General features: G+C 44.8%; 1 protein-coding gene across 9 annotated transcripts in view; it reads left to right on the forward strand.

Moving 5' to 3' along the window:
* The first annotated feature begins 5,835 nt into the window (after positions 1 to 5,835).
* KDM4B (lysine demethylase 4B) overlaps positions 5,836 to 12,433 on the forward strand; it is a 275,813-nt gene continuing 269,215 nt past the window's right edge. For all 9 annotated transcript variants that reach the window (XR_014025553.1, XM_081320789.1, XM_081320792.1 and 6 more), the window contains exon 1: positions 5,836 to 6,025. The gene's annotated coding sequence lies outside the window, so the exon portion shown is untranslated. The remainder of the gene's footprint in view (positions 6,026 to 12,433) is intronic.

Consider the following 12,433-nt stretch of genomic DNA (forward strand, 5'->3'; position numbering starts at 1 on the left):
TGGGGTCTGGGCAATGTAATGACTTGCAAGAATGTAATACAGGTGGCCCTCGACTTAAAACCATTCATTTAGGGAGCGTTCGAAGTTACAACAGTTAGGACCATTTTTCACACAATTGTTGCAGTATCCCCAGGGTCACGTAATCAAAATTTGGACGCTTGGCCAACTGGCTCTGATTTATGATGGCTGCAGTGTGTCCCGGGGTTAGGTGATCACCTTCTGCAACTTTTTGACAAGCCGAAGCCAGCTTAACAACCGGGTTACTAAGTTCATGGCTGCAGTGATTCACTTCACAACTGGCGAGCAAGGACGCAAAATGGGGCAAAACTCACTTAACAACTGTCTCAAAAGAGCAACAGAAACTTTGGGCAGAGTTGTGACCACAAGGATTACTTATTTTTTTTCGGCGTCCATTGCCAAAAACTTTGAACAATCACGGGAGTGGCCAGTCGTAAGCTGAAGGCTACCTACACCTTTATGCTATTAATTACCAAAGATTCCTACACAATATAACTGAGATCAGTGTTTTCCAAACTTGGCAAAGTGGTAACTTCAACTCCCCAGCACGGTGCCTGAAGAATTCTGGGAATTGAAGTCCATGTGTCTTATTAAAGTTGCCCAGTCTGAAAAACATGGGCTTAGATAGTTAGGGGAGAATCAGTTCTGTGTAATAGTTATAAGAGGCCAGATGAGAAAGTGGGAGGCACCAACTCTGTGGCAACTTTAGGCTAGTCCAAGGGCAGGCAAGCTTGGCTCTTTTATGACTGGTGGACTTCAACTCCCAGAATTCCTGAGTCAGCCATGCTGAGGGGAAAGGGAGAGGTTTCCAAGCTGAGCCACGCTGGCTCAGGAGTTCTGGGAGTTGAAGTCCACGAGTCATAAAAGAGACAAGGTTGCCTACCCCTGGCCTAGGCCTAGGCCGCTTTATGACTGGTGGACTTCAACTCCCAGAATTCCTGAGCCAGCCACGCTGAGGGAAAAGGGAGGTTTCCATGCTGAGCTACGCTGGCTCAGGAATTCTGGGAGTTGAAGTCCACGAGTAACAAAAGAGCCAAGGTTCCCCACCCCTGCTATATCCGGTGGAATTACTTGTTTGTACTTTTAGAGCAGGGGGTCTTCAAACTTGGCTCTTTTATGACTGGTGGACTTCAACTCCCAGAATTCCTGAGCCAGCCTGGCTCAGCGTGGAAACCTCTCTCTTTCCCCTCAGCATGGCTGGCTCAGGAATTCTGGGAGTTGAAAGTCCCACTAGTCCCTCTTTCTCCACCCTCAGAAGAAGACAAAGGCAAATTTATTTCCAAAAATCTTTCCCAGAAAACTTTAGGGACTGGTCCAGGCAGTTGCCAGGAGTCGAAACCATGAAAACAGAGATGGCCGATTTAGGATTTTGAGACATTCAAAATCATAAGACAATCACAGCCAGGATATGAACCTTTGAAACTATCTGATGCCCCAAACATGGAGGTAACACTGAGACTTCAAAATTTAGTAGCTTTACCAGGTTCTGACCATGATTTCTTCCAATTGCCTTTTAAAGTTGGGACAAAGAGCTTTCTTTTAAAAGGCTGAAATTTAATTTTAAAGTTGCATTTCTTTTTCTTTCCCCAAAGCATAGAACCGACAGGATCCCTTCACAAAATGACAGGCAACCTTCGTAACTGCCTTCGTGGAAATCTGTAATTAACTAGAAGCCTCCTTTAATTAGCAAAATCAGGAGGATGGGCAGGGGGAAAGGGGGCATATGCTGGAAACCAACGTGCCTGGTATGTTTGCTTTTTTAACTGGTTTTGTGTACGCTTGTTCATAAGTAAAAAATAAAAATAAAAAAATCCCCCGCATTTCTCCAACCTAAAATTGTCCAATTCTTTCCCTGAGTTTTACAAACCTGTCAGTGCTCTTGTCTTTAAATAAAGTGCTCTCTGATTAAACTTTACCTGCTTACTGGAACCAAATTGGGTGCAGATAGTCCTTGAGCAGGGACGCGGTGGCTCAGTAGGTTAGGATGCTGAGCTTGTCGATCAGAAGGTCGGCAGTTTGGCGGGTCGAATCCCGAGTGCCGCGTAGCAGAGTGAGCGTCTGTTACTCGTCCCAGCTTCTGCCCACCTAGCAGTTCGAAAGCACGTAAAAATGCAAGTAGAAAAATAGGGACCGCTACGGTGGGACAGTAACAGCGTTCCATGCGCCTTTGGCGTCTAGTCATGCCGGCCACATGACCCTGGGACACAGCAAGGTGATAAATGTAGACCAGTTGCCAGGGATCTGAATTTTGATCACATGATCACCGGGATGCTGCAAAGGTCCTAACTGAAAAAAGTCATAATTCACATTTGTCAGTGCCCTTGTAACTTTGAACGGTCACTAAACAAATTGTTGTAAGTCGAGGATTACCTGTAGCAAATAATACAAGAATGTCTACTCAAGAAGCGAAAGACAGTGGAGGATTTGGAATGCAGGACTGGAGGTTATACTACCAAGCAACTATTTTAACATGGCTTAAAGAATGGATAATGCTTAGAGACAAAAGACTATTGTACCTAGAGGGGCATGACCTACAAATTGGTTGGCATGCCTTTCTGTGGTATGGGAAGAATAAAATACATAGATACTTTCAAAATCATTTTATAAGGCATGCACTTCTTTCAGAATGGGGAAAAAGAAAAAGAAAAAATTTATATTAAGATACCTGGATGGCTTTCAACAATGGAAGCTTTTGGTTACCCAAATTTAATTTAACTACGATAAAGTTGTGACTTATAAAGATAATAATAATAATAATAATAATAATAATAATAATAATAATAATAATAATAATAATAATAATAATAATAATTTTATTTATATACCGCCCTTCTCCCGAAGGACTCAGGGCAGTGAACAGGGCAGATATATAAAAATACAAAAATACAAAAGTTAAAAAAGAATTAAACATGTGCCCAGCTAAAAACAACAGATAGTTTGGACAATGAAGGAAAATTGAAAGACAAGATTTACAAGAACAAGGTATTGATCCAGCATGGTGGCCATATCTGCAAATTGAAACGAGATATGAAAAAGATGTTAAAACAGTGGGATTTTATAAAAAACAGACAGAATTTGACCAGATACTGCCAAAAACAGATGAAAAGTTGTTTAAGAAACTAGATTTCTGTTAAACATAAAGATGGAGGAAGAACAAGTAAAAGAAACAGTGATAACATGGGCAAAGAACTTTGGATATAATTTAGAAGATTGGCAAAGGTTATGGGAAAGAAACATTAAATTAACCAAAGCAGTGGCATATAAAGAAAACAAAATGTTTTACAAGATGGCACATGACACCAGTGAGATTAGCAAGTTTACAGGGCAGAATTTAAAAACAATACAGTATAAAATTAAAATAAAATTAAATATAGCCCCAAAAAATCAAAATCACAGTTTAAAATCATTAAAACCCCTCAGTCCAGGCCAGATAGCTCAAAGAGACAGGTTTTTAGGTCCCGGCGAAAGGAACGAAGGTCAGGGGCAGTCCGGAGTTCCGTTGGCAGTTGATTCCATAGGGCAGGTGCCTATTTTGGGTTAAAATACATTTATGGTTGGAGAAAATGACTAAAAAACAACTACTAGACTTTAACCCAGAGTTATTTTGGTTAGGAGTAATAGGAGCCAATTATGAGTAAGATGGCAGATATCTAATACTTCACGTACTAATGGCGGCAACAATTGTATTTGCCCAACATTGGAAAAATGAAAACTTGCCAGCTGAAGACGTACTAATTAAGAAAATTGTAGAGTGTGCAGAAGTGGATAGGTTGACTTTAAAGACAGAAGAGAAAGAAGAGTTCAGTGTAGTTTAGAACACGGGAGAATTTCTATCAATGGCTAGAAAAACGAGTCAAGAGAGAAAGGAACGGGATAGGTAGGTAACTTTGAATATATATTAGCAAGAAGGCGGCTATTCCTTTTCCATCAGGCTGACCTGGACTGACATAGGGATTTAAAAATGTTTTTAATTTTTAATTTTAATTTATTTTATTGGGGCTGTTAATTTAATTCTTTTTAACTTTTGTATTGCTGTATTTATTGTTGTTAGCTGCCCTGAGTCCTTCGGGGAGATAGGGCGGCATATAAGTCCCCAAAATAAATAAATAAATAATAAATATTGAGTGATTAATTTAACATATTGTGTATGATGGAGCTGAGGACTGCCCCCGACCTCCGTTCATTCCGCCGGGACCTGAAGACCTGGCTCTTCGAGCTCTCTGGCCCAGGCTGGGAATTTTAATTTTAATTTTAATAATTGGGGGCTTTTACTTTTTCAGGGACTGTTGTAATTTTTGTTTTAATCGTTTTTTACTTTTGTATTTCTTGTTTTAATTACCCTGTAAACCGCCCTGAGTCCTTCGGGAAAGGGCGGTATACAAATCTAAATAAATAAATAAATAAATAAATAACTATCATCTATTATTGTTTGGTAAACACATGACGCCAGACATTACGCCGTATGCTAAATATTGAGAATGTTGTTTCGAGACTCTAGAAAGAGTGCAGAGAAGAGCAACAAAGATGATCGGGGGACTGGAGGCTAAAACATATAGGGAACGGTTGCTGGAATTGGGTATGTGTAGTTTAATGAAGAGAAGGGTGAGGGGTGACATGATAACGGTCTTCCAGTATCCCAGGGGCTGCCCCAAAGAAGAGGGAGTCAAGCTATTCTCCAAAGCACCTGAAGGCAGGACAAGAAGCAACAGATGGAAACTAGTCAAGGAGAGAAGCAACCTAGAACTAAGGAGAAACTTCCTGACAGTTAGAACAATTAACCAGTGGAACAACCTGCCTCCAGAAGCTGGGAATGCTCCAACACTGGAAAGTTTTTAAGAAGAGACTGGACAGCCATTTGCCTGAAATGGTATAAGGTTTCCTGCCTGAGCAGGGGGTTGGACTAGATGACCTCCAAGGTCCCTTCCAACATTATTATTATTATTATTATTATTATTATTATTATTATTATTATTATTATTATTTTATTATTATTACCGCAACCCTAACCCAAATCCCAACCCCACCTTATTCCTAACCCTATAAAAATCTAATAAAATCTATATATTTTTTTAAAAAAAGAATGTCTATTCAGCTGTTCTCACAAGGAGGGGAGTCCCAATGGGCGGTGTGGAAGTTGAACCCCCCCATCTAGCCGTCCTTTGACCCCGAAAGGGGGCAAGGCTACGCACGCCCCAATTCCCACCCGAGGATCTGCCCCGCTGTGAGGGTCTCCTCCTTTTTCCGCCCACCAGGGTTTCCGAGTAACGTGTGTATGACAACTCGCGTGAGGTCTAAGGAAGAGGGGAGGCGGGGAAAAAAGCTTGCGAGGGCGTGGCCTGCGGGAAAGAAGCCGCCCTCCCCTCCCCCGATTGGTGCGCGAGGACCAGCAAGCCCCGCCCACCCCGCGCGGCGGCGGCGGCGGCTGCTGCTGTTGTGCACGTCCTCACGTAGGCCGCCCGCGTCGCTTCACCCTCCCTTCCCAAGTGGGGGGGGGGGCGAAAGGGCGTGGCCGGGCCTCGCCTGGCCCGGCCCACCTTTTCTTCCTCGTCCCCCACCAATCCGAGCGGCGCTGCCATCCGGCCCCTCCCGATCGGGGGTGTTTGGGGGGTGTGGGCGCCTTTTCCCCCCTCCTCCCTCCCTCCCTCAGGCGCCTCTTGATTGGTCGCGTCCCCGACCAATGCCGAGCGCCGGAGCGGAAGAAAAGAAAGACGACGCGAGCCCCAAGGAGCTCTTTAACCAGCGGGGAGGCGGGGCCGGCGCGCGGGCTAAAGCCATTGGCGGAGGACGCCCGAGGGCCCCGCTGCGGTTGGGTGGCCCGGCTGTCCCTCCGCGCCAGCCCGCCAGCCAATCGGCGGCCGGTGGCGGGGGCCGCACGGCCGTTGGAGGCGGGAGGAGAGGGAAACGACTGTTTTCTGAGGCGCCCCTCCCCCCACCCGTCGTCTTCGCTCCCCTCAGCGGCCAGTCGGGAGAGGCCGCGACGACGCGACGCGGGAGCCGCTGCCGACCGGTGAGGCGAGCCTTGTCCTCGTCCAAGGGCTGGGCGCTTTCCCTCAGGGGAGGGGGCGGGAAAGCCAGCGGGCCCTCCGCCGCCGCCTCCTCCCGGCCTGTGCCGCGGCTCGTGAGGGTCGCCGAGGCCTTTCCCTCCTGACTGAAAAAGCCGTGTAAGGAGTCACGTCGCGGCGGGGTTGGCAGCTCTGGAGCTCCGACGGAGGAGAGGAAGGCCGCTCGGGTCAAGAGTGCCGGGGTTGGAAGGGGGAAGGGGGGGTTGTCCTGCATACAGGCCCCGTTTCCCCTCCCCTCAAGAGACGCCACCTTGGTCCCTTTGAGGTTCCTATCCTGGAGCTGGGCAAGACCCCGGGATTCCGGAGGAGGGGTTCTTTAAGGTCATCTAGTCCAACCCCCCCACACACAAACATCCCCTCCCGTCCCTCAGCATCTCCACTAGGGAGGCCCGACTCTGGAGGTTCCTGCCGTTCGCTTTCCTGCCTATTTTATGACCACGTAGTCCTTGGGCTTGTTGTTGTTGTTAGTTGCGAAGTCGTGTCCGACCCATGGCGACCCTATGGACAATGTTCCTCCAGGCCTTCCTGTCCTCTACCATCCTTGGGCTTACGACCGCAATTCAGCCCGAAATTTCTGTGGCTAAGTTGGAGACGGTTGTTAAGTGAGTTTCCCCCCTCCTTTTGAGGACACCTTGCTTGCCACGGTTGTTCAAGCGAATTGCTGCAGTTGTCCAGTTTTCAAGGACTACCTGTATGGTACAGTGGTCTCAACCTGGGCGGCAGCTTTGGGATGGGTGGACTTCAACTCCCAGAATTCCCCAACTTCAGTTCCCAGAATTCTCCGCTTCCAGATACCTGAAATTTGCTGAGGTTGAGAGACCCGAGTTGTGCAAGTGTTGTGCCTGCGGTCCTCTAACGGCAGGTTGTTGCTATATATCCTTGTGGTTGTTAAGTGAATCCGACTTCCCCCCCCCCCATTGACTTTGCTTGTCAGAAGATCGCAAAGGGGGGGGGAGATCATGTGCCCCCAGGACACTGTAACCGTCACAAATACAAGTCAGTTGCCAAGGGTCTGAATTTTGATCACTTGACTATGGGGATGCTGCAGTGGTCACAATTGTGAAAAAACGGTCCTAAGTCACTTTTCCCAGTGCAGTTGTAACTTTGACCGATCATTAAATGAACGGTTGGAAGTTGAGGACTACCTGTATTGTACAGTGGTCTCAACCTTGGCGGCAGCTTTGGGATGGGTGGACTTCAACTCCCAGAATTCCCCAACTTCAGTTCCCAGAATTCTCCGCTTCCAGATACCTGAAATTTGCTGAGGTTGAGAGACCCGAGTTGTGCAAGTGTTGTGCCTGCGGTCCTCTAACGGCAGGTTGTTGCTATATATCCTTGTGGTTGTTAAGTGAATCCGACTTCCCCCCCCCCATTGACTTTGCTTGTCAGAAGATCGCAAAGGGGGGGGAGATCATGTGCCCCCAGGACACTGTAACCGTCACAAATACAAGTCAGTTGCCAAGGGTCTGAATTTTGATCACTTGACTATGGGGATGCTGCAGTGGTCACAATTGTGAAAAAACGGTCCTAAGTCACTTTTCCCAGTGCAGTTGTAACTTTGACCGATCATTAAATGAACGGTTGGAAGTTGAGGACTACCTGTATTGTACAGTGGTCTCAACCTTGGCGGCAGCTTTGGGATGGGTGGACTTCAACTCCCAGAATTCCCCAACTTCAATTCCCAAAATTCTCCGCTTCCAGATACCTGAAATTTGCTGAGGTTGAGAGACCCGAGTTGTGCAGTGTTGTGCCTGCGGTCCTCTAATGGCAGGTTGTTGCTATATCCTTGTGGTTGTTAAGTGAATCCGACTTCCCCCCCCATTGACTTTGCTTGTCAGAAGATCGCAAAGGGGGGCGATCATATGCCCCCAGGACACTGTAACCGTCACAAATACAAGTCAGTTGCCAAGGGTCTGAATTTTGATCACTTGACTATGGGGATGCTGCAGTGGTCACAATTGTGAAAAAACAGTCCTAAGTCATTTTTCCCAGTGCAGTTGTAACTTTGACCGGTCATTAAATGAACGGTTGGAAGTCGAGGACTACCTGTATTGTACAGTGGTCTCAACCTTGGCGGCAGCTTTGGGTTGGGTGGACTTCAACTCCCAGAATTCTTCGATTCCAGATACCTGAAATTTGCTGAGGTTGAGAGACCTAGTTGTGCAGTGTTGTGCCTGCAGTCCTCTAATGGCAGGTTGTTGCTATATCCTTGTGGGGCTTTGAAGGTGTTTAATCTATTCCCCATCCACCCTTAGTTTAGTCTGTCTAGCTAGCGTTTCTCAATCTTGGCAGGTTGAAGATGTGTAGGCTTTGACTCTCAGAATTCCCCAGCCAGCATGCTTTAAGATAGTTGGGACTTCAACTCCCAGAATTCCCCAGCCAGCATGCTTTAAGATAGTTGGGACTTCAATTCCTAGAATTCTCTAGCAGCATACTTTAAGATAGTTGGACTTCAACAATGCTGGCTGGGGAATTTTGGGAGTCAAAGTCCACACATCTGCAACCTGCCAAGGTTAGGAAACACTGCTCCAGGGTATTGTTTCTGGACTCCCCCATGGTTCTTACTTACCCTTATTTGCACCCCTACCCTGAAATGGCTCCCACACTAGAATGGGGGTCTGCCAATGCAAAATACAATTTTATGATTTCAAAAGTATTCTTTTATGCAGCCTGGAACCTCCATTTTATTTTTTAGTAGCCAGGTTGCGTGCTTTCACACTTAGCCAGCTTGTTAGCAATCAGCTTTCTACACTATTTTCGCACATGCGGTTTATTTATTTATTTTCTCTCTGTGACTTAAACATTTTTTTTTCTTGCGTGATTTTTTTTTATTTTCAACCCGCTTCTATGTCTTCACCAAGTTAATTCCTTTTCTGTGGTATTAATAGAATGTTGTCATGTAGGCAGAGCAAGATTCATTTAAGTTGAATGGAGAAGTGTTTTCTATGGTATTCAGGTGTGGGATCCACCTAATAAACTTGCAAACTGTACATCCAGCTTGCTAATGAGAATTTCATGGGTGTTTTATTGGGTGCTTGGCTGAAGTCAAGATATAGTAGATCTGCAGCTTTCTCACAATTTGCTGAGGAATTAATAGATTAAAGGAATGGAATGAGATTAGCCAGAGTTTGTTCTAAGCTAATATCTAGATGTCACTACATTATTTTCATAGTGTTTGCATTTTAAGATTTGCTCTGAATCCTTCCAAGGGATTCATGCGGATTGATCTTTGGATTCTTTTCCTTTTTGCTCTTTTTGGTTTATTTTTAAAGACTCATATGTGATCTTTGTATTTCAACATTGTTTAAGTCTTCCCAATTTTGATGAGATGCAACTCTGATTGTCCCAAGGGTGCACAGTGTTGGTCATGCTGGCTGGAAGTTTTGATGAAATTGATATCAGGCTGATATATTGTCCTCCCTTTCTCCAATAATGGGGTGTGTTATGAATGGAAAAATGCAAGTAGAAAAATAGGGACCACTACGGTGGGAAGGTAATAGCGTTCCGTGCGCCTTCGGCGTCTAGTCATGCCACATGACCACGGAAGATGTCCTCGGACAAGCGCTGGATCTTTGGCTTTGAAACGGAGATGAGCACCGGCCCCTAGAGTTGGAAATGACTAGCACACATGTGCTGGGGAACCTTTACCTTTATGAATGGAAAGAGATCATCATGGGGATGAGAATGGAATGAATTCTTCTAAGGAAGATGGGTCTAATAAGTTTTGCTTATACAACACTGAATTGAAGCCCACTTTAGCCTAACGAGATATGGAAATCAAGCCTCTGGTTGATGATTTAATATCGTTTATTTTGTATGCATTGCACACCCAGAAAATTAGTGTCACCTGGTAGAACCCAGAAAATAGACATTTCTTTCTCTCTGGAACAGTTTCCTTCGAGAGATTCAAACAGCTGCTACCCTGGTTTTAAGTAAGTCTTGAGGACCTGGCTCTTTACCCACCCTTGGTCAACCTTTTGGAGAACATATGTGATCTTGAGGGTTTTATTGCTCTTGCGGATATTTGTCATATGTTTCTTCTGGTTATAATGTATTCTACTTTGTAATATTGTGTGCTGCCCTGAGTGTTTATTATGGAGTCAAGCAGCCTTAGAAATGTGGTAAATATTGAGTAAGGGTTGAGTAAAGTAATGAATGGGTAAGCATGTTGTGGAAATAAAACATAGTATACTTTTTAAAACCAAAATTTTGTTTGATTAAAAGGAATCTGCGTTTCGTGTGAAGGCATATAAGATACTTCAAGCACTCTTCTCTCACTTAACAGTACTCAAGAGGTCTCGTGCAAGAGAGAGAAACAAGTTGATAAGTGAAATTTTGTTGGGAGGATTAAGTCTAGGTCAGATTTGCTTTTATTTTTTATTTTATTGGTTTTATTTTCCCATGTCTGAATTCAGGAAAGAGAATTTTCTTCATGAGAGAAGGGGTGTATATTGGGGAGAACGTAGCCATACAGAGAGGTACAATAGAGTAATTCTCATCCCTTCCTCTCAGTTACCTAAAGAAAGGAATGATAGATGGCCTGTTCACAAAGCAGTGTCTTGGCTGGATGGAGACTAAAACCTGCTGCCACTTCAGGAACAGTTTAATGCTATTAACTACTAAATGCAGGATTAAGTATGATAGTGGTGGAAGTGACTCAATGTTAAGAGCAAAAGTTGCACTTCCACCCTTAAGAACAGCAAGAACGTGATTGCTGTTGGCCACTGTGAGAACAGACTGCTGGACTGGAAGAATCAGGAATCTGATCCAGCAAGACACATCTTATGTTCTGATACCTCCTCAGGGACTCTTGAAATTGTAGTGACTATTTCCATTCAGCTATAAAAAAATGAATTGAGTATAAAGATGTATTTATTAATGCTATTTATGTATTTGTTATTCAGATAAAATGTCAAATTACGGAATATTATAATTAGCATATCGAGAGCTAGTTAGGTGTAATGGTTAATTGTGCCAGATTAGAAACCAACAGAAGAATGTGAGTTGTATAGGTGATCCTCATTTATCGAATTGGATACTTTATTTGGCCAAGTGTGGTGAAGCACACAAGGAATTTGTGTCTGGTACTCCAGAAGCATTCAATATACATGCAAATCAATGGAGAGAATCACCATCATAAAACTAACAAAAGGGAGAAGTAGTATATAACAAGGTTAAATAATACTATGGCTACACCAGTGATGGCAAACCTTTTAGAGACCGAGTGCCCAAACTGCAATCCAAAACCCACTTATGTATCATCGGGTGCCGGGTGGGTGTGGCCCATTGGGTGGGCATGGCTACGGTGGTAACAGCAAACTGGGTGAGACTAAAAAGTTCAATCAATCAATTCCAACTTTGTGAGATCTTTTTTTCCCTGTGAGAAGTTGAAATTGATTGAACCTTTTTTTTTTTTTTGCACATGGCGGCGGAGGCCTAAAGCGAAAAGGTTTTCTAAAACCCCGCTGAAGGCCTAGGACTGGGGCGACAGCGCACGTGCCCACAGAGAGGGCTCTGTGTGCCACTTGTGGCACCCGTGCCATAGGTTCGCCACCACGGGGCTACACTATATGGGTTAATATACATAGACATTAGACAGAACTGCAAGAATTCAGTGTAAAGCAGAGTGATGGCAAAAACTGTGCTTGTATCTTGTTGTCTTGGTATACAACTATGGTACGTAGGCACAGGCACAGGTGGTTTTTTTTTTCTCCTTCTCCTGCCACTTGTTTAACTAGCACTTGTTCAGTGACCATTCAGAATTACAACAATGCTGCACAAGTAGTTAGGACAAAGTCCTCATACTTGTGTCATTCACAACAGCTTGCAATCACCTGATCACAATCCGGGATCTTGGCACAAAGTTGGTCCATCTCTCTCAGCCCCAGGAAAAAGGCAACGGCAAACAGTTTCCAAACGTGTTGCCCAGGAAACTGTGGAAAGTCATGCGTTGAGACTGACTTGAAGCCTGGCCTGCTTACCCCCCCCCTTCCCCCTCCCCGTATATAATTACTGGTTTTTCATGGAAATTTGCATCCATTTTATAACAAATCACTGTCAACGCATTGCTTGATCAGCCAGTGCTATTTCCCCAATCTGGATGTGCTTGCAAGTTATTCTTTCCTTTCTCTCCATGCTTGGAGATGAAGACAATATCCTCCGGGTTGTTAGGATACGTTCCTGGACTCTGATAATGATTTTTCCACTTTTCTACTTCCCACATGGAGAGGAGGTCCTGGCTTCTGACAGTATTAAAGCAAGGCTCTCCAATCTTGGCAACTTTTAAGACTTGTGGATTTTAACTCCCAAGAATTCCCCAGCCGGCACATGCCGGTTGGGGAATTCTGGGAGTT

This window comes from Vipera berus (genome assembly GCF_964194415.1).
Source record: "Vipera berus genome assembly, chromosome: 1".
Classification (NCBI taxonomy): domain Eukaryota; kingdom Metazoa; phylum Chordata; class Lepidosauria; order Squamata; family Viperidae; genus Vipera; species Vipera berus.